The 22,173-nt window shown below is 41.0% G+C and overlaps 1 protein-coding gene across 2 annotated transcripts in view; it reads left to right on the plus strand.

Moving 5' to 3' along the window:
• Positions 1-6,368: 6,368 nt before the first annotated feature.
• MECOM (MDS1 and EVI1 complex locus) overlaps positions 6,369-22,173 on the plus strand; it is an 83,981-nt gene continuing 68,176 nt past the window's right edge. For both annotated transcript variants that reach the window (XM_063131999.1, XM_063132000.1), the window contains exon 1: positions 6,369-6,499. The gene's annotated coding sequence lies outside the window, so the exon portion shown is untranslated. The remainder of the gene's footprint in view (positions 6,500-22,173) is intronic.

Genomic DNA, 22,173 nt, shown 5'->3' on the forward strand with positions numbered 1-22,173 from the left:
TTTAATACACAATGCATCATAAAACAAATCCCTCATCCTGACAGGAAGAAAATAGAACAGCTCATAGCTCGAGCTGCTCCAATTTATGGCTAAATTAAAAGAGAGAGAGAGAGAGAGAGGGACCAAGAATGGCACCCAACAGAGCGGGGGCAGGAAATCTATGAGCACAACAAAATCGAGACCTAGAGATCCTTGGGGCGGATCTTCTGTGAAACTGTTATTGAGAAAGGTTTTCGGGGCATCCCCCCCACCCCACACGCCCAGTTTGCAACTGCTGGGTTTGATGGTTGTCTTCCCCTCTCTCTCTCTCCCCTCCCTTGCTGGAACAATAGCCATTATCTGAAATAACAGTTCAATGTCACAGATAACAGGCCTGGGAGACGAATTAATCATCATCTTTTGTCACTTTCCCCACCAGCCCCTGATGATCTCCCCCATCCTCCTCCCCCCCCCCAACCGTTTTCCTCCTCCTAATTCATAATGAGAGAATCCGATCCGCTCTTTTTAAAAACTTTAGCGGCACCGAGAGGCGAAGTGCGGGCTCTCGCCTCGCTGCTGTTTGTACATGCTCACATGAACGGGACGTTGCGTGCGTCCACACGTGTACATGATGATCCAGGCCTCCTGCCCTCCTCCTTTCAGAATCCAGCGTGCGCGCTTGGACGTCCGTGCACGCGTGTACTGTAACTGCCGTGCAGCTCCTGTTTATTGTCATGGGGTCTGAATGCGAACTGCAGCCATGGCTGAAGTTCAACTCGTTGGGTATCGTTCAACGTTGCTCTGCTTAGCCCACTTCGCATCACCAATCGATATAAGTACCAGAGCCAAGATAATATCATTGAGAGAGACCAGCTTTATTAATCTAATAGGTACAATCCCCCCTTCTATTCCCCCATTGTATTTACATTAATGTTCTTTTTCAAATGCTACTTTATTATACAAAAGCCATCTCCAAAACACACACACACACACACGTGGTTCTCGTGTTGTGGAGTATAGCAAACTCTCAGGAAATGCCAAAATGTATACGCTTTGTGTGTTTTTATGAGCAAAGGTTAGTTGTTACTTAACTTAGAAACTATTTAAAGACCTGTACCAGAAGTCGACAAAGTCTTAAAACCCGAAGGCTAATATGTGATATTATGGACCAAGCCGAGTTGCTTTCCCTTTCCAGTATTTAAAAAGTATGTTATGAAGCATTAGTTAAAAGGGGACAGAGCAATTTGATGAGGTGGGAAAAATAATTAAGCCCCGATCAGTAAGTGTACGATTTTATTCATCTGTCCTGCTTCCGCGGGTGATCACAATATGAGGTCCAGGAAAGGTTATGCCAAAATAAATGTGTTCATCTTTAAGATGCCACAAGTCTCTTCTATTTTTGCTGCAAGACAAACTAATACGGCTACTCCTCTGGAAATTGTTACACCCAGGCACGCACGCACACATACATTATAAAACTGTCTATTAAAACATACTTGGATCGCATGCGATCTGTTTAACCAAGCAGTTTTGCTTTCGTAAACAAACAAACAAGCCCAGTTATCAATTAAACTTCTTCTCATTTAATGACTGCTACCGATGCCGCTTTGCAAAAATAAATAAAGAGCAGCCGATTTGTGTAAAACTCTCCTTGAATAAACATTTCCAGAGGGGAGAGAGGGAGCTGCACTTTCTAAACACACTGAAAGAGAGCGAAGAGGTGGTGATGGGGCGCCCCCCCCCTTCAGCTTTCTCTCTGCGAAAGAAAAGGAGAGTTGGGGAAGTAAAATAAATAAATAAATTCCTCCCATCCAAGATCTCCCTATTGGCCGCTGATTACATGGATGAAGCTGACATGTTTAAAGGGGATGGGCGCATCCGTAATCAGTCTGCCGGGCGAGGACTTCTGTCTGGGCGACCTTCTTGTGACCTCTCTCGCCAGAGGAGGCTGCTGTCACTTTAAAAATTTACTGAAAGAGGAGCCTGTCTGGCTTCCGATCGCTTGTGTAGGCAAAGAGGTGGGGAGGGGAAGAGATACCTCTTCTTCTGCTCCCCTCCCAATCCATCCCTCCATCCCACACTCTTGACTCCCTCCCTCCCTCGCCACCGCCTCCTCCTCCTCCTCTCTGTGGCTGGCCGGAGAGCTCCTTCTCATTAAAGAGACAGACAGTTCATGAAACAGAAACGCCTGTCGGTTGAGGGTTGCAAAGAGAGGGGCGGGGGAGGAGGAGGAAGGGGGCGCAGGGATTTCGGGGTGGGGGTGTTTCTCTCCCCAGAGGGTCTACGATTGGGAAAGAGGCTCTTAGGACAAGCTTTGAAGAGGTGTGCCGCGTGGGGAGGGGGGGGTTTGTGCAACTTTCCTCTTCCTTCTCCTTCTCTCTTTCTCTCACACACACACACACACTTTTCTCCTCCCTTGTGATCGAGCGGCAAAGAAGTGAAAAGGAAGTTATTTTCTCTCTCTCTCTCTCGTTCCCTCCCTCCCCTGCGATAACTTTCTTGACGCAACACACACTCACACACGCCCGCAACCCCCCAAGCAGCCCGGAGGGCAAGCAAGGCGATGGGAAGAAATTAACACGCCAGTTCAGAATCAATGGGGACAATTAAAGCAATCGCCGCGCGTCTTCTCGTCCACGCCCCACGGCATCCTCCTCCTCCTCCTCCTTACCACCACATCCATCACCACCCCCCTTCTGAAGATCCTCTTTCTTATTGAATACCGCCGCCGCCGCCCCCCCACCTACCTCAGTAACGCTTCCCCCCCCCTCCACCCCGCGCAAGGACCCTGAGAAGTTTTCAGACGAGGAGAAGAAAAGTTTCCCCCCAACAAATGCCGGAGAAGGAAATCGGACGCTCCAGGAGGCAAGTCAGGAAGCGGAGCCTGCGGGACTCCACCGGGTTTCACAGACCCTCTTCTTTGGAGAGCGGCGGCGGCGGCGAAAGAGCGTTGGGTGTGTGTGTGCGCGTGTGTGCGTGTGCGTGGGTAGGTGGGTGAGTGAGTGTAAAGGCGAGAGTGGGGGGGTCCTCTTGAGATGTTGCTGACAACTGCTGCCTGAAGGATTGATTGTCATTATTATTTTATTTTATTAAATTTTGCACCCCACCCCAACTTTTCAACATTTCTCCCCCCACCCACCCCTACACCCACCCCCCGCCGCGAAAGGAAGGGTTTGGGGGAAGCAGCGGACCTGGTGATCTGAGCTGGGCAAGGTAAGAGGAGCCGTTGCCAGACGATTGCTCGAGCCAACTAGTCATAACAAAAAAGTGTGTTTCCATGTGGCCCCGGCACTATCGCCCTCGCCTGTCTCCCTTCTTCTCTTGCTTCTCTTCCTGGGCACCTTCTCCGGCGCCCTTTGTAGATTTCATTTAAAGAAGCAGAGGGGGAAAATACTGAAATCTTTCTCTCTCCCCCCCCCCCCTCTCATTTGTGGCTTGTTGGCGTCTGTCTCTGGGGCTGTGGCGGTGGCGGGGGGGGGCAGTGATAGATGCGAGTCTGAGATTGCGGGGGGTGGGGGGGTGCCTGTCCATCTGTCCCAGGAAAGGTGTAACTTACCCAAATCCGATTCTTGCCCAAGTAAGTAAACCCGGGAGATTTGGGCGCAGGTAAAGACTCCTTTGCCCAAATTGCTTCAGTAATGTGTGTGTGTGTGTGTGTGGAAAGAGAAAGAGAATAGGTATTTGCATTCGCAGATTTTGTTACTATTACTGCAATAATTCTGAAAGTAAATGAATGAAACGTAAAACAGAAGAAATGATATGCGGTTCTTGGAACATTTGTAGGACTTTTTAATATATATATATATATATATATATATATATATATATATATGCTTTAAATTTTTCTTACGGTATATTTGAGGAGGAGGAAGGTCACAATTATATTTCTACCTTATTCAATCCTCTGGATAGAATACGGGATTTTTTATTCCCTTTTTCTTCTTAAAATAGAGAATCGACATGAGTTACGTCTAGCTGCTAGACTAGCATATGCCACAACAACAATAACAAAAGAAAATCAATCACTCACATCAGATTGGATAGGAGAGAGTCTGGGAAAGTGAACGATTTTAAGCCCAAGAAGTTTTACTTTTCCAGCGAAAGTGCAGCAAAATGTTCAAACACAACGACTGAAAAGAAAAAAGGAAACAAACAAACTCCAGTCCCTGGACTTGAACTTTACACTTCAATTGCTGGATTAATTCATCGGTGACAGTTGGAATCGAAAGGAAGTCAACACGAAAACGAATTATATAAAGGAATTAGGTCTGGAACTGGAAAGCTTTTCCCCTTTGCTCTCCACGTGCCTCCCCCCCCTCCTCATTTTCCGGAGTTCACTTGATTAATATACCTTCTGAACCTTGAGTGGAGATTTGAAGAGTTGGATCTCTTAATAAATTTGTGGGAAGAGCAGGGGGTCAGAGGGTGTGTGTATAAGGAAGGATAAAGGCTTGAAAACTGGTCTCGTCTTCACTTCAGGGCCTGATCCCTCTCCTTTTAAGGAAAGGGCCCAAAGGACAAAAGGTTGACCCTCCCTTTTATTCAAGTGTCCCCTTCTGTTTCTTTGCCCTTTGCCAGATCTTAATGGCATTTAAAAAAAAAAAAAAAAAAAACTAAAGGAAGGACACTGGTTTTGAAACAAATGTTCGTCAGCTAGGTATCATCACAGAAAGGACTGGTTTTTATTTTATTTGTTTTCTTCTGGATGACCCCATCGGAGTCTCAGGTGATGAGGTGAGGTTGGGGGGGGGTCAAGGTTGGTTTTATCCTCTGGGATGTGGGAGTCAGTTTTGCTCTGGAAACTCAGAAGTCAACTTCTCTTTCCGTGTGCAGCGGAAATGTTTGCCTGGAATGTACACAATTCCATGTGTAAAGATTCCAACACTTAGTTTGCCTGGTGAAATTGACTTTGAAGTGGTGCCCCCCCCCCCCCCCGGCAATCTCGATAGCAAAGTCTCCCTTTTTGGTGCATGCATTAAAAAATAAAATAAAAGCCAAGCAAAATTGGTGGCACCCTTGTTGCTGTAAATGCCTGCTGGTTAACAAAACATACAAGAGGCACCTTCTTAGTACCTCTTGCCTTGTGCCCTCTGCTTTTTCCGCTTGAAGTTTGTGGAGAGTTAATGATCTAAAACTATTTCTGGGTGATTACCTGAGCTCTTTGCTAAAACTGCTCTGGGGCTATGGAAATGTGCCCTCCAACTTTTGACTTTAACCTTCAGGTGGACCCGATAAAGTAGCTTTTCCACCAGGTTCATTCTGAATTGGAGCTGATAGACGAGATTTGTTCAGTCTTTGATAGGAAAAGTCCTTTAGGTTTTTATTAACTAAAATGCTAAACAATACCAGGATTCTTAAGATATTCGATTTGGGGACCAGAACTGCTGTGGAACTGAACATGTGTTCAAATTCTTTCTTTGCATATTCTGCCTTTTTCTGTCCTTTTCACACAAACTTGTTTTTGTTTTGCTTTTTGCAACTTTCTGCTGACAAGTGGTTAACATGTTTTCCATACAAAATACCCCAGACAGGGAAATCTTGAATTTTTTTTTTTTTTTTTTACATGCTTGGCTGAAATCTCAGGTTAGGCCTGCACACAAATTGTGATATCACATTATAATAATTAGCCATTTATCATAATATTATTCTTATAGCACATTATTTCTAACATAACCCGTAGCAATCACATTAGGTTTGTTTATTATCCACATATCTGAAACCATTTAGGGGCATGTGCCAAACATAGCTACGTTTTGAACAAGTGTTTACATTTTTATTGCATTTATTTTCTTTGGTGTGGCATAAAAGAGGCCCTATTATTAGCCAAATCCTGCAATTTGCTTTGATTAAAAGGAAATGATTTGAGCATTGCATACCATGCGGAATGCTAGGAAAAAAATAATTCTTCAAAACCTAAACTTTATTTAGTGAGTAGTATTTTGGAGGGGGAAGGCTTCATTAAATACAAAATGATAAAGTTCAATACCATGTGTGCGGGGGAAATCAGTTTTGTATTTATTGTTTGCCAATAAAAAAGTCAAAATTTCATAAAAATGATAAAAATCATGACTATTCCCTTATGTATGTCAGGGAAGCAACACATTTACTTCATTAAAATGTTCTTATAGTGATTATTCCACAACATTGTTATCACAGACGAACATGTTTGGGGGAATGTCCTTACAACAGATTGATTGCTCCTTTAATTACTGGCCTTGTTTGATCTAATCATTTTTTGTGAAGTCTACTGAAGAAACATATTGTGGTATAAAACAGGCTTGAGCCGTTCTCCACTTGTTTATCTGAAGAGCTGTGATTTATTTTTTCATTAGTGCAGCCCAACCAGACAAAAACAATTTATTATTTTGTATTCTTTTCTTTCTAGATCTTGGATGAGTATTACAATGTGAAATTCTGCATTGATGCCAGTCAGCCAGATGTAGGAAACTGGTTGAAGTATATCAGATTTGCTGGATGCTATAATCAGCCCAACCTTGTTGTATGTCAAATAAGCGATCAGGTATGTAGTGAACATTTTCTGGGCTTACTTTTAAGAGCTTTATGATATCCTTGGGAGAAAAACAAAATAGCAGCCAACCTCAAGTAGATGGTGTGGTCTATTTGCTGTTACGGAAAAAGCACAGATGTGAATATCAGAACAGAGGTGGCAGTTGTTATTTTTTAACCAGCAACAGCAGATAAGTCTTCCCTAATTTTTGTCCACTTTATTATCCTTTCCATACCTTTTATGTCAAGAATGAGGCATGCTCTTTATATTATCCATGCACATCTGAAGTGAATGTTCCTTTATTTCTAATGTCTTCAAGCTAATTTTCTGGGTAAAATATGGTATCTACTTCTTAATTTAAACCTTGTGAAATGCTATTTGGTACAAATCTCAGTGTAGAAAGGTGAACATATCTTCTTAAACATGCTCTAAATATCTTCTGCCTATCAGTATTACAGCATATTTCCCCAATATTGCATATTTTTACACATTTTCCATTTCCCCCCTTCACGGTGTACAGCAGTATTAGACATTTCAATCTGTATCGGAATGAGAAGTTAATTACATTTGCTCCTTTAAAAAACTTCTGGAATGGAGCCAGAGAAATTACTGAAAGGTGTTTTTTTTTACTTTGGAATATTATAACGTTGTCTTATTTGTCCCTGCACCCCCTCTTCAAAGGTTATGTTTGAGTTGTGAATATAAAATATATGCGATAATGCCATGTTTTTTAATTAATGGGGTTTAGTTAAAAATAGAGGGTTCGTTGATTTTTTTAAAGCTTCCAGAGTAGTGGACAATGAATCCCATTTATAGTTTTAATATTAATAACAGCATCACTGTTGATAGCAACAATTACCCCACACCTTTTTTAATCAAATCATTAATGAAGGCTACAATCCTGCACATGTTTATCTGGAAGAAGCACCATTAAACTCACTGGGACTTACTTCTGAGTAGACATGCCTAGGATTATGCTGTAAATTAGGTAGGTGGGCTTTAAAGGTTACTCTTAGTTGATTTAATTGTCTTGACATGACAGGGTAAAACAAAACAAAACAAAAAAAATCACAAGTACACACACAGATTCAATTAAAAGCAATTTTTTTTCAATCAAATTCTGTCAGTATAGTCAGTGTTATATGTTCTGCCATTGGCAGCATTTCACAAATTTACAGAGCAAAATAACAGAAGCAACATTTTTTAAAAAATTGTGGTCAGATTTTTTTTTAAAGCACTGAACTCTTAAGGCCATCATACTAAAAGCATAGAAGAAGGTTGCACAAACAGAAGAATTGGGCCCTATCGGTTTTCTTGCCGACCACATGGTTCAAGTAAAGAAGCAATAAAGGCCATTAGCAAATGAAATATACATTCTGAAAGTTGCAGTCTGGTTGGTAGAGAAAAATGATCCATCCTGAGATTGTGCAGCCGGTTGCAGAAAGGAAACGACAGTGTTGTGCTCAATTTATTTTTACATATAGTAAAGCTTGGCTTGGGGAAAAAAAAGTAAATATAGTAAATAAATCCAAATGGATTTAAGGGGAGAAATGGCTTAGGGCCTGCATCTTGATAATGTTCTAAAAATAACAAAACATATGTCAGACTGAAACACATTTAGAATATGCAATAGTCACTCCAATGTATGCACACAATTTGGAATGAATATCATAGAACTTGTTACTTTTTAAATGTTTACATTTTTCACATTTGTTAACGGCACCTGTACTCCTGCCAACAACTTTTTAAAAAATTCAGCGGAGATGTATTTATTTTTGCACCATCCTGTGCCATTTACAGCTCCATATTTTAATAACTGATCATTCTTCAACTCTTTAAATGAGAATCCAGTTGCCCCTTTACATTGTATGTTGCAAAAGATATGTAGGGAGGGAGAAAATTAGATTGACAGTTATTCATATCTCTGTCCATGGTCAGCAATTATGCATACATATTCTAATATTAAATAGATGGACTGCAACCCACCAAGTATTATATCCTAAACACATCATTGTAATTAAGTCCTTTTACTTCCAAGTAAATATGTTTAGAGTCAGGGTACATGTTGAATACCGCCTCAAGCCTTAAAACTGAGGTGCAACTCAGGTACTTTCCCTGTAGCTAATTTCCCTTTCTCTATTATGTTAGCTCAAATCTGGGAGGGGCAAGAGCAAACTAAGACAAACCAAACTGTGAAATTGATATTATGTGTCCAAATGTGTGCATAGATATCGAGTTGTAACATTTGGAAAGGGTGTGTATATGTATTGGTGTGTGTTCGCCTGGATTCTAGGTAGTCCCAAACTCAAAACAAACAAACAAAAACTGAAGCAAAACCCTATCTGTTAAGGACGCATTAGAGTGGAGAAAACACATCTGAATTGGCAGACAGGTTAGAGAGAGATTAAGTTGTATTTCAGGAGAGCCCAAGGAAGCTTAGATATAAGCAAGCTGTGCTAAACACAAGGCTAAAATAGCTGACTGGAACCATTTACCAGATCTGTTGTTTCATTCTATTCTCCATAAGGAATAAGGTCTGCCAACTAGTGAATTAGTCCTACTCATCACATAATGAACGCCCCCACTGACCGAGATATACTCTACTGAGACCAGGAACAGAGATACTTGATAAGCAGCCACTGCGTTAACCTCGAATTACCTCAAATCACCTGTAAAATTCACAAGCAAATGCGGTACATGATCTGGGGTGGGGAAAAGTAGTTGCTGTCAATATGGTGAGCCAAGGCCAAACCCACCTTTAGAGTGCTGAAGGCAAAACTGAAAGGCAGGCATGAGCCGTAGGCTGCTGGAGATGAGGGTTTCAGCCCACCTCTATAATCGAGCCACAATGATTAGCAGAGACATTGTCAGTTAACACACAGAGAAAGAAAAACATTTTTGTTGTTGTCTGTGAGTTTAAGCCTTTCTTTTTATTTGTCAAAGTTCTTCGCTTCCCTTCTTCCACTGTCACACCCATTTTCTTGTCTACGGTCAGATTTCATCACTCTGGATCAACTTTACAAAGGTCTGGGTTCCTTCTTATAACCATATAAATAAGCCCTAGTAAGATGAACAACTCAAGAATAATGGGATGCAGTCAAAACATGTATGCAGAGAGCAACTCATATTTCATTTGATTGGAAGTAGAGCAGGACTTTTAAGACTGGATGGGGATAGATTCCTCTCCCCCCTCCCCCAGTAAAGTTGATCTAGAATTTCCCAGCTCTGTCCTATTATGTCCTGTCATGTCTAATAAGTCTTAAAAGTATGTAATTCAAGATGTTCACAAATAATGAATTCCAAATACTGTGCAATTGGTTGCTATATTTGTTGTTTATTCTCTGCACCAGGGTACCAGCATTCCTTACGGTATACTTTAAGGGATCTTGTCATCTTATGTTTCGATGAAATGCATTTTCCCATCTAAAATAATTTTGGAGCTGGTAACAGCTTAAACAAAACTGTTAGGAGCTTTTTTTTATGTATTTATTTTATTCTGAGGCTGAAGAGGAATCAATCCATGTGTGTATTACTGTGGTTCAGGACATATCTGTGTGCATCTTTGTATACTTTCCAGTAGCATCATTATGTTCAGTGCATGTTTTCTTAGCATGTACCAGCGGTTGGTCTGGAATAAATTTGTATCTTATGTAGGAATGTATACTTCACATAGCTCTATGTGGCTGATAGAATGGAAGTGTTTTTTTAAAAAAATAATAATTAATGCAACAACTTTATTAGTATATAGTGAATGTTGAGATCTGAAAAATTATAGTATTGAAGAGCTGGATTTGTGTAGCATAGTGAGAAAGTACAGATTTAAGGTATCTGAATTTAAAAATACTTGCTTTCTTGGTCATAGTGAAGTATATATTTGTTGAGATTTCCAGAATTCTCAGGGGAAGTAAAGCAGTCACCATACCTCATAGAAGAAGGCAGCTCATACTGGTTGTGCAGTACATCAGTACAATGGGCTTTTTTTATTAGCCGTAAAACAAGTGTACCTGTTCTCACGCAGCACATGTTACAGGGTATGTGTGAGGTTGATCTTAAAAATACAGAAGTTTACATGCAAAAGTACTGAGACCAAACTCCGTTGAAAAGAGAACATTTAATTACAGTAAAAAAATGTTGTATAGCCTGAGTATCTGCTTATCTACTTGGAAGTCAGACCCACTGAATTTCATGAGGCTTACTCCCAGGTCAGTGTGCAATTCTAAATGCTCTTACTAGGGAGTAAGTCTTATTGAATGCAGCAGGACTTGCGTATGAGTAAACAAGCTTATGATTGCACTTCAACAACTATAGCAAAGTCAACTTTTAAAAGATAGCAGAAAGTTCTGTAAGCATAAACTAGACCATTAACTAGTTTCAGAAACCCAGTCGGGGGTATGTTACATCTTAGATATTAGAAACATATGTTTTATATATGTACTTACATAACACAACATTTCTTCATATGATGGAGAATGGTGAAAATATCAAATGCATCTTTAGTGTTCATGCCAGAATTAGATTACTAGAGGGACTTTTGCCTGCTTTGCATTACCAAAATCATGTTTTACTGTACCTGGTTATATTCTACTGGGAAGAAACACTGTAGGACTATTATATAGTCAAACAAGTGTAATACAACTATTTAAAATCTTTTTAAACAAAGCCCTCCCAGTCTTCTTAAAGTGCCTTATATTTTAAAAGTTTTAAAACAGCATTGCTTTTACACATGCACGTGCACCCACAGGCTGTCTACATAAGGAACATTTTTTTTATTTTTGAAGATACACTGTTTTATACCAATTTAATTTAGGGCTCAAGTCTATCAAAACCTGTTTTCATACATCCTCATCCATAAGAAAGAGTACTTGAATTTTATGAGATTTACACCCAGATTCTAAACATGTTTGCCTGGGTGTTAATGCTTTTGTTTTCAGTGTTGTTTTCTGGTACATTATGGCTATAGTCAGGCTTGTAGTTATGTGTGCTTAAGTCTGTTTAAGAATTTCTGATTCTTGTTTAGGATTGAGGGACTATGAGACTGAAATCTATATTCAGTAGTTTAACTGAGTTATGGATTAACCTGCATGCAATTCGAGTGGCCACATACACATCTTCAAAAAAGAGAACATGCATCACTAAAGAGGGGGACAAAAGAGGATGCAGATCTGCATAACATTTGCATATGCGAATTTATGTTATAGATGTTCATTTAGAAACCATTGCTATAATTTTAATACAGATAATTGGAAATACTGTGACTAGGTGAGCTGTATGCCTTCTCAATCTGCTATCAAGATACTAACTGTTGATGGGCAATTTCAAGGTCCTTCTCTTCTTTCTTTCTTTCTTTCTGGTTCTTTGACTTTAAAACAGACTTGGACTGGACAGCCTTTCAAGTAGAGGACTGTCCTCTGTAAAGTAGGACACATGGCCACCATAACTGCAATCCTTTGGTGTGCTGTTGCGCTTGTCGGGACTACTCAGGAATAAGTGGATTGTTGCTTTCAATACATTGAACAGTATTGTGCTGACTCAACTACCTTGAAATTGATAACAGTATCGCTGTTGGTTTTCATAGTGACTGCTTATGGGATAAGATAGTCTTAAGTGTCGAAATAGCAACATCGTCACGGGTTGGGTTGGCCCTTCCCTTAAAGCATTTGGAGGTAGTAGCGGTTTGCTTACCTAAAGAAATGGATTACATGTGTGGGTTATTTACCAAGTCAAAAACCATTTGGAGCAGGAGTAGGTGACTCAAGGCTGTATCTGGCCTAGTGAATACGTCCCTCCTCCAATCCCTGGAAGTTATGCCCACAAGCCATATGTTTTAGGAGGAAAGAGGGAGAGAGGGTTTTCCAGAGGTGGTCTGGGTTCATGTTTACATACCTTCCATTGCCCTTGGTTTAAAGCTTTGCCTGTCCTGAGGTGGCCTAAAACTGGATGTTGTTTCAGAAACCTCATTGCAGACCTTGCAGTGCACATTGAGAAAATTTGGACAGTTAGCCTGTAATAGGCACAATCAAACAAGTATGCCGTTCTCTCTAAGTGAAAAGAAATTTGTTGATGGGAGATTATCTAATAATCTTTGCAAGCATGTAAGAATAATAGAGAGGATTAAAGATACCTACAGTGAAAATGCTAAGCTGTAATTCACTTAGTGGTTTCTGCCAACTCCTTTTGTTCGTTGTTGTTGTTTCTGTCCTTTTAAAACTGGCATTTGGATAACAGAGGCAAATTCACCTTGAATTCTACTCAAGGTGGTATTCTGTTTTTAAAGTCTTCCAAGTACATCTAATTGTTCAATGCCCCCGTTTTCCTGACGCCACGTGGAAGACTTTGTTTATTGAGATCATCCACGTTGCACGTGAACAGGACACGTGGACCACAATCAGCAAAGCCACAATTGGTATTCACCAGCATTGTTGTTGTAAATTTAGCAAAGAGGACCATGAATGCAATTATGGTGATAGAAACTCACCCATCATATGAATGGCACCACCACTTCAGGTTTGAGGCACATTGATTATCTAGGAGGCAAAAGGTTAGGGTCAGTGAAGAAGGTAGAGAGGAATAATTGCAGAGATCACTTTGTGAATAATATATATACAGTCCCTATTTATTCAGAAGTAAGTTTTACTCTAGTCCAGTGAGGCTTAACTTCCGGAAACTGTGCATAAATGTGCCTCAGTCACTACAGTTATGGACCTTTTATAAGCATTTGAAGTCCACAGAAACAGCAATGTATGGTGGGATGCTAAAAACAACTGGATGTAAACTGAATGAAGTTGTTCTATTATTATTTTTTAATGGCTATCCCAACTTTCCAAATATATTGTCCAGGGCAGTTACCAAATGCAGGATGGGAAATAAATGTGAAAAGTAGAAAAGATGAAATCATGATAAGAAAATATACAAGTCAGAACAGCAAGCAAAATCAGAACACAGCAGCAGAAAACGTTATATTCAGTTTGCTTTCATTAAACCATCTCTGAACAAGCCCCGCAGGTCAGTCCTGTGATCAGCCCTAAGACCATCTCTCCCATCTCCTCCCTTTTGTTATACCTCAGTCAACCAAAAGCATTTCCATGGCTCTGCTCATCAAGTCCAAAAAGTAAGGGAGTATTGAGAGATGTTCCTGGTGGCTGCCTTACAACTTTGCAAATCCTTTGTCACTGGAGAATCATCAAACTCTCAAGCCTTTCCCGGAAATGCTTAATATCACATTTTTGTTAAACTGGTGTGCATCGGTTATACTCTGGTTTTCATATATAGCATTTTATAGTTTAGTTTTCTTAACTTGCTGGTTTTATTGTGTTGTGTTTTTAAAGTGTTGCTACCTGCTTGTAAAGAGCCTGAAGCCAAGCTTGAAGGATGATGTGGTTTAGAAATTGTAATAAATACTGGTGTGTCGATGTCCAGTGTTTATCTGTGTATGGCATGCTCAGGACTGGTTAGGTATATCAGGTTGGGTAGATGCTGTTGGAGCAAGGACAATTCAGACTATAAATTGCCGTTGCCACATGCCATGTCCCATTGTAGCTTTTAAAAAAAGTGTGGGCGGGTGTGTGTGGGGAAAACAAAGCTATATTTCTCCCTGCTATGATTCTCCTGGCATGAATCATAGTGCAGACACAAACTGATCAGGCCCACAAAGCTGAAGCGTTTCACAGAAGCGTTTGAAGAAAAGTTGCATGGGCTTCATTCTCCGAGGTGAGCGAATGGAGCACTTTATTACCTAGGGTGTCACTTTGCTATTCTCTAAGAAAAGAAGAATTGCTTTGCTGGATAAGACCAAGTGCCATCTAGCTTGGCATCCTGTTTTCAATGGCAGCCAGCCAGATGCCTTTGGAAGTTCACAAACAGGGCATGAAGGTGGTGATGACCATGAAAAACACTGAGGGAAAGTTAGTATTTGCCTCTGACAAAATTTGGAATTGGATCCTTAGAAGCAGAGACATGAGATAGGATGTGGTGCAAACTTGCATCAGCTGTTTACAGTAAGGTCACCATTCTGGGAAAGATTTGAAAGAATCAAGTGTTGCACGTCCTCTTAATTTCTGCTTTTGCTTTGATTCCACTCTTGTTGTTGAGTATGGGAGGGGTAAAGATGTCAATGTGTACTCTTGCTCACAGCCATTTTGGCTTTCTAATCCAAGCTTCCCATAACTAGTGGGGAATGGACTCAGGAGAGAGTCCAGAGAGTTTCTTTGGGGAACCGGCAATCTCTACCATCCAACCTGAGAAAAGAACAACCCAAGATATTTTGCTGCCTGAGATAAAGAAAAGAGAGTGCCCAGACTCCAACCAAATTGGCAGTTAAATCTGGTGATGGGGCAGCATCCTCCCTGCATCTGAGGGAAGCAGACTGGATTAGGGGGGTCAGGGAGAGTGGGAGGGGTGGTTACTACCACCCTACTCCCCAGCATCCATTGCCTGTGGTGGCTGTCTCACCCTGCCTAATGATAGGGATAGTCCTGCCTGGGAATGAAGCTTCTACACATGAGAAAATTAATCAACATGTTAGTTGATCAGACCCCATCAAGGGTAGGGTGACCATATGAAAAAGAGGACAGGGCTCCTGTATCTTTAACAGTTGCATAGAAAAGGGAATTTCAGGAGTTGTCATTTGTATATATGGAGAACCTGATGAAATTTCCTCTTCATCACACCAGTTAAAGCTGCAGGAGCTATACTAGAGTGACCAGATTTAAAAGAGGGCAGGGCACCTGCAACTTTAACTGTTGTGATGAAGAGGGAATTTCACCAGGTTCTCCATATATACAAATGAAACCTATTATTATTATTATTATTATTATTATTATTATTATTATTATTTATTTATATAGCACCATCAATGTACATGGTGCTGTACAGAGTAAAACAGTAAATAGCAAGACCCTGCCGCATAGGCTTACAATCTAATAAAATCATAGTAAAACAATAAGGAGGGGAAGAGAATGCAAACAGGTACAGGGTAGGGTAAGCAGGCACAGGGTAGGGAAAAACTAACAGTAGAAAGTAACAGTAGAAATTCCCTTTTCAATACAACTGTTAAAGATACAGGAGCCCTGTTCTCCTTTTCATATGGTCACCCTAATCAAGGGCCCCCTGCCCGAGGCTCATGGTACCAAGGGCAGTAGTCTTTAAAGCCCATGGACCCTCTTCATATGATGACCTTGGGTGCCTAGCTCTACAAAATGAAAACGTCTATTTTGTGTCTTCTTGTGGGGCCCAACTAGATGTGATGGTTTTTCAATGGCGGTCTTTCCCAATTACATGTAAAAGGGGAGAGCTTCAGGTTTAAAGAACAAAAGGGTCCGGTGTGTGTGTGTGTGTGTGTGTGTGTGTGTGTGTGTGAGAGAGAGAGAGAGAGAGAGAGAGAGAGAGAGAGAGATGAAGCTTCCTTGTACCATCTACTGTTTCCTTTTACCACTCTCCCATGCAATCTCTCCCAGCAAGTTTGACTTCTAGAATCGGAGCCCAGCTCAGGGAAGTGTGACACTGGGGGACAGGCTGCAGCTAGGAAGAAGGTTTAGCATCCCCACCAACAAGCTCCTTCTGCAAATTGGGACCTTCACCCCCTGCCTTATATTGTTAGTGGCAAGACGTACATTTAAACAGCTTGATCTGCTGCTATACCATCTAGTTTTGCCCCAAGTATAACTTCCTTACCAAGTAAATAAGAGATGTTCTTGTCAGAGATGGCTTATTATACATGTAGAAGAACTAGGCCAGACTGTGTATTTCAGGATAAAATGTGTACGAAAAAAAATATTCATATTAAACTGCGAATGTTCATACATTTGAAAAACAATTTCACAGATTGATGAGGAAATGTGATGGATCAGAGGATATTGAATGACTGCATGCAAAACTGACAGAGGCCAGAAAGAGACTGACCCTCCCCTTGGCACAGCTTGTTGACGGGCTGTGATATCCTGAGATTTGATTTGATACCCTGAGATTTGACGGCCCCTCAATTCATGGCTTTTTCATCTCACGCCATAGTGTTTATCCAGCTATAGGAATATCTGAGGCAGGAAGTGAATTTGAACTCCCCCCCCTGGTCAGTTTTTGAGCATTTGCTATCCATGCGTGCAAAGTTCAGCAGAGGCTTCGAGTGTGGGGGGCAGACAAATCCAAACAATTTATTTGCAAGTCAGGGTGCCAGTTTGCCTTTTAAACAGACGAATGGTGCTGTTGAAATCCTAGCCCTGTGATGATATTATTTAGACTGCAGGAAGCCTGTAAACTGCGTGGATGAGTGGACTGAGTCTACTTCGCTCACATCAGGAAGAGGAAGAGTCAAGTATGGTCCCAGTTTTCCACAGAGCTACTTCCCTGTCATTTAAGTACAGGAGAACAGCATGTACCGAAAAGCAAGTTAGCTTCCCACTGCACTGAGGCAGGTTTTTTCCTGTCCAAGATTTGCAAAGTTCAAAATGGGCCACCCTAGGGGGGAGGCGTGAGGAACAATCCCCTCAGCTCAAATTAATTCTGCAGTTTGAATTGGTAAGGAGGGGAGGAGTGTTAGCCCTTTTATTCCCCCGCCCTTCATATCCCATTCAGTATAGTACAGGGAGTTCTAGTGATCTGATGAGAATATCCGTGTGACACTAAAATCATTTTTATCAGACCCTTTCAGGCTACGTGTAAATTCTGTTAAGACAGGATAGAAAGCAGGAAACAGTTTTTAAAAGATTGAGGGTGCCTTCTGATCAGTACAAGTTTTACATTTGCATTACAAATGCAAGGCATGAAAAAACCCACCAATTTAGGTATGAAAATGCCCTAAGAGCACACCAGCAATGCAAACTTAAACTCATTTTGAACTGCCATGGCTTCCCCTGCAGAAACGCTGAGAATAGTACTTAAAGATTCCCAGAGCTCTTAGAGGGCAGTTATATCTGTTGAAAATTAATCTTAAGGCTGTAGTTCTGTTCCCAGTATGTGTTTACTCAAAGTAAATCCTTATAAGCAAGCAAGAGGCTTTGAGTCAGAATTTTATATTCTGAATTGTAATCTCGGCCAGGGGTGTTGCTAGGCATTCAAAAGATTCTGGGCCCGGGCTCATAGGACACTGATCTGCAACTTTAGAAAGAATTACTAGCATTTATTTAAATTTCATAGATGGCAAAGACAGCCAATTAATTTCCCATCCAAAGCACATAAAATAAAATAAATTATTTAATTAATTTGCACGCACACAGCCCAGGTCATCCGAAATTAGTAGCTCCTATTCAATTACAATTAATTTGTAAAACAAATGTGCAAAAAAGAGTGGCTGATAAGGTGTTTGTTTTTTAAATGAGCCCTTTCCAGGCCCCTCTCCCATGCAATTAAGCTTTTTCAATTAGAATTTTGGTGGGTGTTGCAGCAAGTGAGGAGGGGATGGTTAACTCTTTGGTCCCCAGCTGTGAGACCCCTTGAAAAATTCCTCTTGTGGGGCAATTGATCTGGGGGTGGGGAAGATGTTCATTGGAACCAATGAACACTCAGAGCTCTGAGGAAAGGATCCAGAGGCTGGTAAATAGATTCAGGGTAGCATCATAGAATCGTAGAGTAGTAGAGTTGGAAGGTACCCATAAGGCCATCAAGTCCAACCTTCTGCTGGGGGTTTGGAGCCAAGTAGAATCTGCTTGGGCCAAGGCCTAGCAAAGCCTCTGATCTCGGGTGACTGGGAGAGACAGAGAAAGAAAGGAGGTGTGTGTAAAGGATAACTGTTCTTTTCCCAAGAACATAAGGGGAAGTTCAATACACCTAGAATCCAGTCAGTCCTTTATCCTGGTATTGGGAAGCCCATGGGCAGGGCACTCTCAGTGGGTGTCTCCCTGAATAGGCCCACTTCCTCCTCACCACTGTTATCACAGCTCATTTATGTGTCCCTTCCTAGGCCATGTGTCCTACTTTACAGAAGACAGTCTGTATTAGAGCGGCTGTCTAGTCCAAGTTTAGTTTAAAGATAAAGAACTGTAGGAAAGGAGAGCAGGAGCTTTGAAGTCTCCTGTCCACAGTTAGCACCTGGACAGCAAACTGAGCAGCTCAGCTGGTCACATTCCTCCCCATTATGGTAAAATGTGTTTTATTTCTAATTAAATTATAGTCATGATATTCTAAATTTGCATCCATATCTATACATTAGCACATGTAAATGTATTCAAATCTGTTTTGGTAAAGCAATTCCCCCTTTTGGAGTGATGCATAAGTTGCCCTGCTACCTCTCCCTGGGTTCCCAATCTGCACTCCTACCCGGAGAGAGAAGTCCAGGCAGGTAGAGGTCTTGGCACTTTCTGCTCACTCACTCACAGAGGGTCAGTAAACCACTAGTAACAAGAAGGAGGAGGAGTAATAAGGCCAGGCGCCTCCAGAGATTGGTCATGGGCCCTCAGCAGGTGCTCAGCAATGCCAACTCCAGAATAAAGTAAGGCTTGCTACTATTCTTAGGATAACTGAAATCAGCTGTGATCAAAGCAAGTAAAAAGCACCAGAATGTTAAGAAAACTAGTCAGTCACACTAGAAGCCAGATAAGATCCATTCAGTCTCAAGCCATTCTGGGACTTGCACTTTGGGATATAAGCCATATGATATTATTAGGCTGTTACGGTCCAAGTGATCAAAAAGGGGGGAAACGTGCACTTTAAGAGGAAAAATATGGTTGACATAAATTCAAATGAAAGCCTATGATTTTATATACGTAGGGAACTACATATGGTGTGTGTATAGACATACACACATCTCAGCACAGCTTTGTACATTTCAAGAGAAGTGTGTGTGGGGGGGAGTTCTACCATTTTTAAAGATAAAAGGATATGTCTCACATTATCACAACATTAAGAACCAACTTTAAAACCATCCTCCTTCACAGTTGTGCGTTGCTTAACCTCTTAGGATATAATGTGGAATATGGACATTAGCAACTCATTCTTGATGGACCGCTTGTAGAATTTGGAGTGTTGGGCAGTTTCATAGACTTGGATGAACTCTTTATGATTGCATTGCCTGATCAAGGACTGATCTCTGGCCGTGGAAATATGGGAGTAATCCCTGGTGAAGCTTGTCTCCAATATTTAATATCTAAAAATCTGTCTAGTTTCAGTCTGTCTTGGAAATCACGAATCTTAGCTTGAAAGGCCAGATCTGTGAGGACTGGTTGTATTTCTTTAGGTCAGTGCTGAGGTGAAGCACTCTGTGGTCAAAGGCACAGTTATTCTAATTACTTCACATGTTCCAGTGCCTACCCTAGGACTGAGAAGAGGTTCAGGTGAACCCTGTCTTGAATTAAACCCTTCTTTAAAACGTATCTGCCCCCAGCGTGTCGGAATGCATGCTGTACTTCGAAAAGCTGGTACCCATACAAGAAAAAAAGGGTTAGTCAGATGGGAGAAAATGCAAATTCCCTTCAGCACTGAGTAAGGCAGACGTGATTGTGTTAAAACTTCGTTGAGATGTGTAAACAAATTGCCACTTACCTCAGAACTAGTATGATGCTCTCTTAAACCATTCCTGAGCTACAGAAGGGCCAACAGAATTACATAATTGTAAATAAAAGAATTCATACCAATTGCTACAGGATTTTCCTGAAGCAAAGTCAAAATGAACAACAAACGTCAAAGCAAAGCAGACTTCTATAGCCCAATGTGTGTAGGGGGAATCCTTCCCTCTCACTTTTCTGATTGTTCAGGAAGTGCATTTTCTCTAGTATTTCAATTATTACAACTTCCTGGAGAGGTTGAAGGCCTTTCATAATTCACACTTCTGTCCTTCTTTATGTATGCCAAATGGAGTCTGTTAAACATAAATACAACTTCCAGTGCCTAAGAAGGGAAAATAAACTGCAATGCTTATCCATCCCCTGAAAGGAAAGAGCGCACATCTCTGTTTTTCTTCCTCTAACAAGATTGCAGTTTAGTAGCTTTCCTTTCTTGGCTCCGTAGTTTTAACATGTATGGCTGTTCTTAAGAAACAGGGCTACGTGTATCCTTAAATCATACCCTGCGAATGCAGAATTTGGCAGCCTAGAAATCTTGGCTTTTCAAAAACAAGTTTCTAGTCCTTTAGGTGGTTTTGAAAATGAGTGCATAATGTCAGGCAAAGTCCAGAAGCCAGTGTGTGTGTGAGAGCAGGGCTTTTCGTTGTTTAGGGGTCTGAGTCCTCTGCATAGATTTTCATTGCATGGCCATTAGTGGCTTGCATGACTCTTTGCCCTCCAATATTAGAGACAACTCTGCTTCTGTATACCGGTTGCTGGGGAACACAAGCATGAGAGTGCTGAGGTAATCAAGCCTTGCTTGTGGACTTCCCATGGGCATCTGGTTGGCAACCGTGGGAACAGAATGCTGGATTAGAAAGATTTTTGGTCTCATCTAGCACAGCTGGTCTTAACTTGTGCTGCTTCCTGGTCAGCAGAAGCAGACTAACACAGCAATCCTATGTAAGTTTATTCAGAAGTAAGTCCCATTGGATTCAGTGAGACTGACTCCCAGGGGCATTTGCATAGAATTGCAGTCTATTGAACTCAGTGGGCTTTACTGCTAAGTAGACATGTATAGGCATTTGTGCTGTAAGTTACTAACAAAATAAAAACAAAAACGCAAATACTTCATACAGGTTATAGGTTCTAAAAACTTTGTTAAAAAACAAAAACAAAATAAAAAACTGGGAGCTGCCACCCGAAATAAGAGGAGCAGCATTAGGTCAGTGGAACTGCGCAAAATAGAAGTCTCAGGGGATGCAAGAAAAAGAGCAAAAAAGGCACACATCAGGAAGAGCAGCCTAGAAATCAAGTTCCTCTGATCAAAGCTGGAGATGTTGAAGCTCAAGTGGTGACAAAAAGGGTTCTGTATGACTAGCATACTCCTTTACCAAGTGATTTGGTTCTGATGCTTGGCTTGCATTTCTCGAACTGTAAAATTGGAATAATTATCACCATTGAGAATGGAAGTAGTAAGAATTACCATACAAAAGCTGAAAGTCCTCCAAAAATGATAAGTATTCCTACTCATCACATAGGGACACGTTTGGATGACGCAATAGACAACCCTGTGTTAATAGTTCACTCCACAGATGACTATTAGCATGTCACATTGGGGTACCCCCAAAGCAACATGCTAATAGTCATCCATGGAGTAGACGAGTGGTTCCCAATTAGCTAAGTACTGCCGAACCCATGGTTTTCAAATGCCAAGCCATGGACCCCCTACTTTGGAAGAATTTGTTATCTCTATGGTAGTTACCTGTGCGAAGCAATTTTTTTGGAGAAAATAAGGGGTAGCCCCTAATAAGCAAAGGATTTTAGGTATACTGAAAAACAGACCATAAAAATTGTGATATTACCACGCAAAAATGACAATGATTTAGTTAGGAATATAAAGGCAATTTAATTTTACTAACGTCTAGTTTACAATTGAACAAATTATGACTTGTCTAGCAGCTACTAAACCTAAATGTGATGGGGAAAATCATGCCTCTTTTTGTCCCAAACAATCCCTTCCACATCCAGTTCAGTATTTCCTACTTTTAATCTCAAATCTGGATCAACATCGAGCCGATTTCTATGCTTGTTCTTCATATAACAAAATTCGAAAATGTTTGTTCACAAAGATATGTGGAACAAAAGGGAACTAGATGTTTCAAAGCTTTTTCACCTAACTTCTTATAATCAGGAAAAACCGTCACCCAGAATTGGTCC

Source organism: Elgaria multicarinata, chromosome 8, assembly GCF_023053635.1.
Source record: "Elgaria multicarinata webbii isolate HBS135686 ecotype San Diego chromosome 8, rElgMul1.1.pri, whole genome shotgun sequence".
Classification (NCBI taxonomy): domain Eukaryota; kingdom Metazoa; phylum Chordata; class Lepidosauria; order Squamata; family Anguidae; genus Elgaria; species Elgaria multicarinata.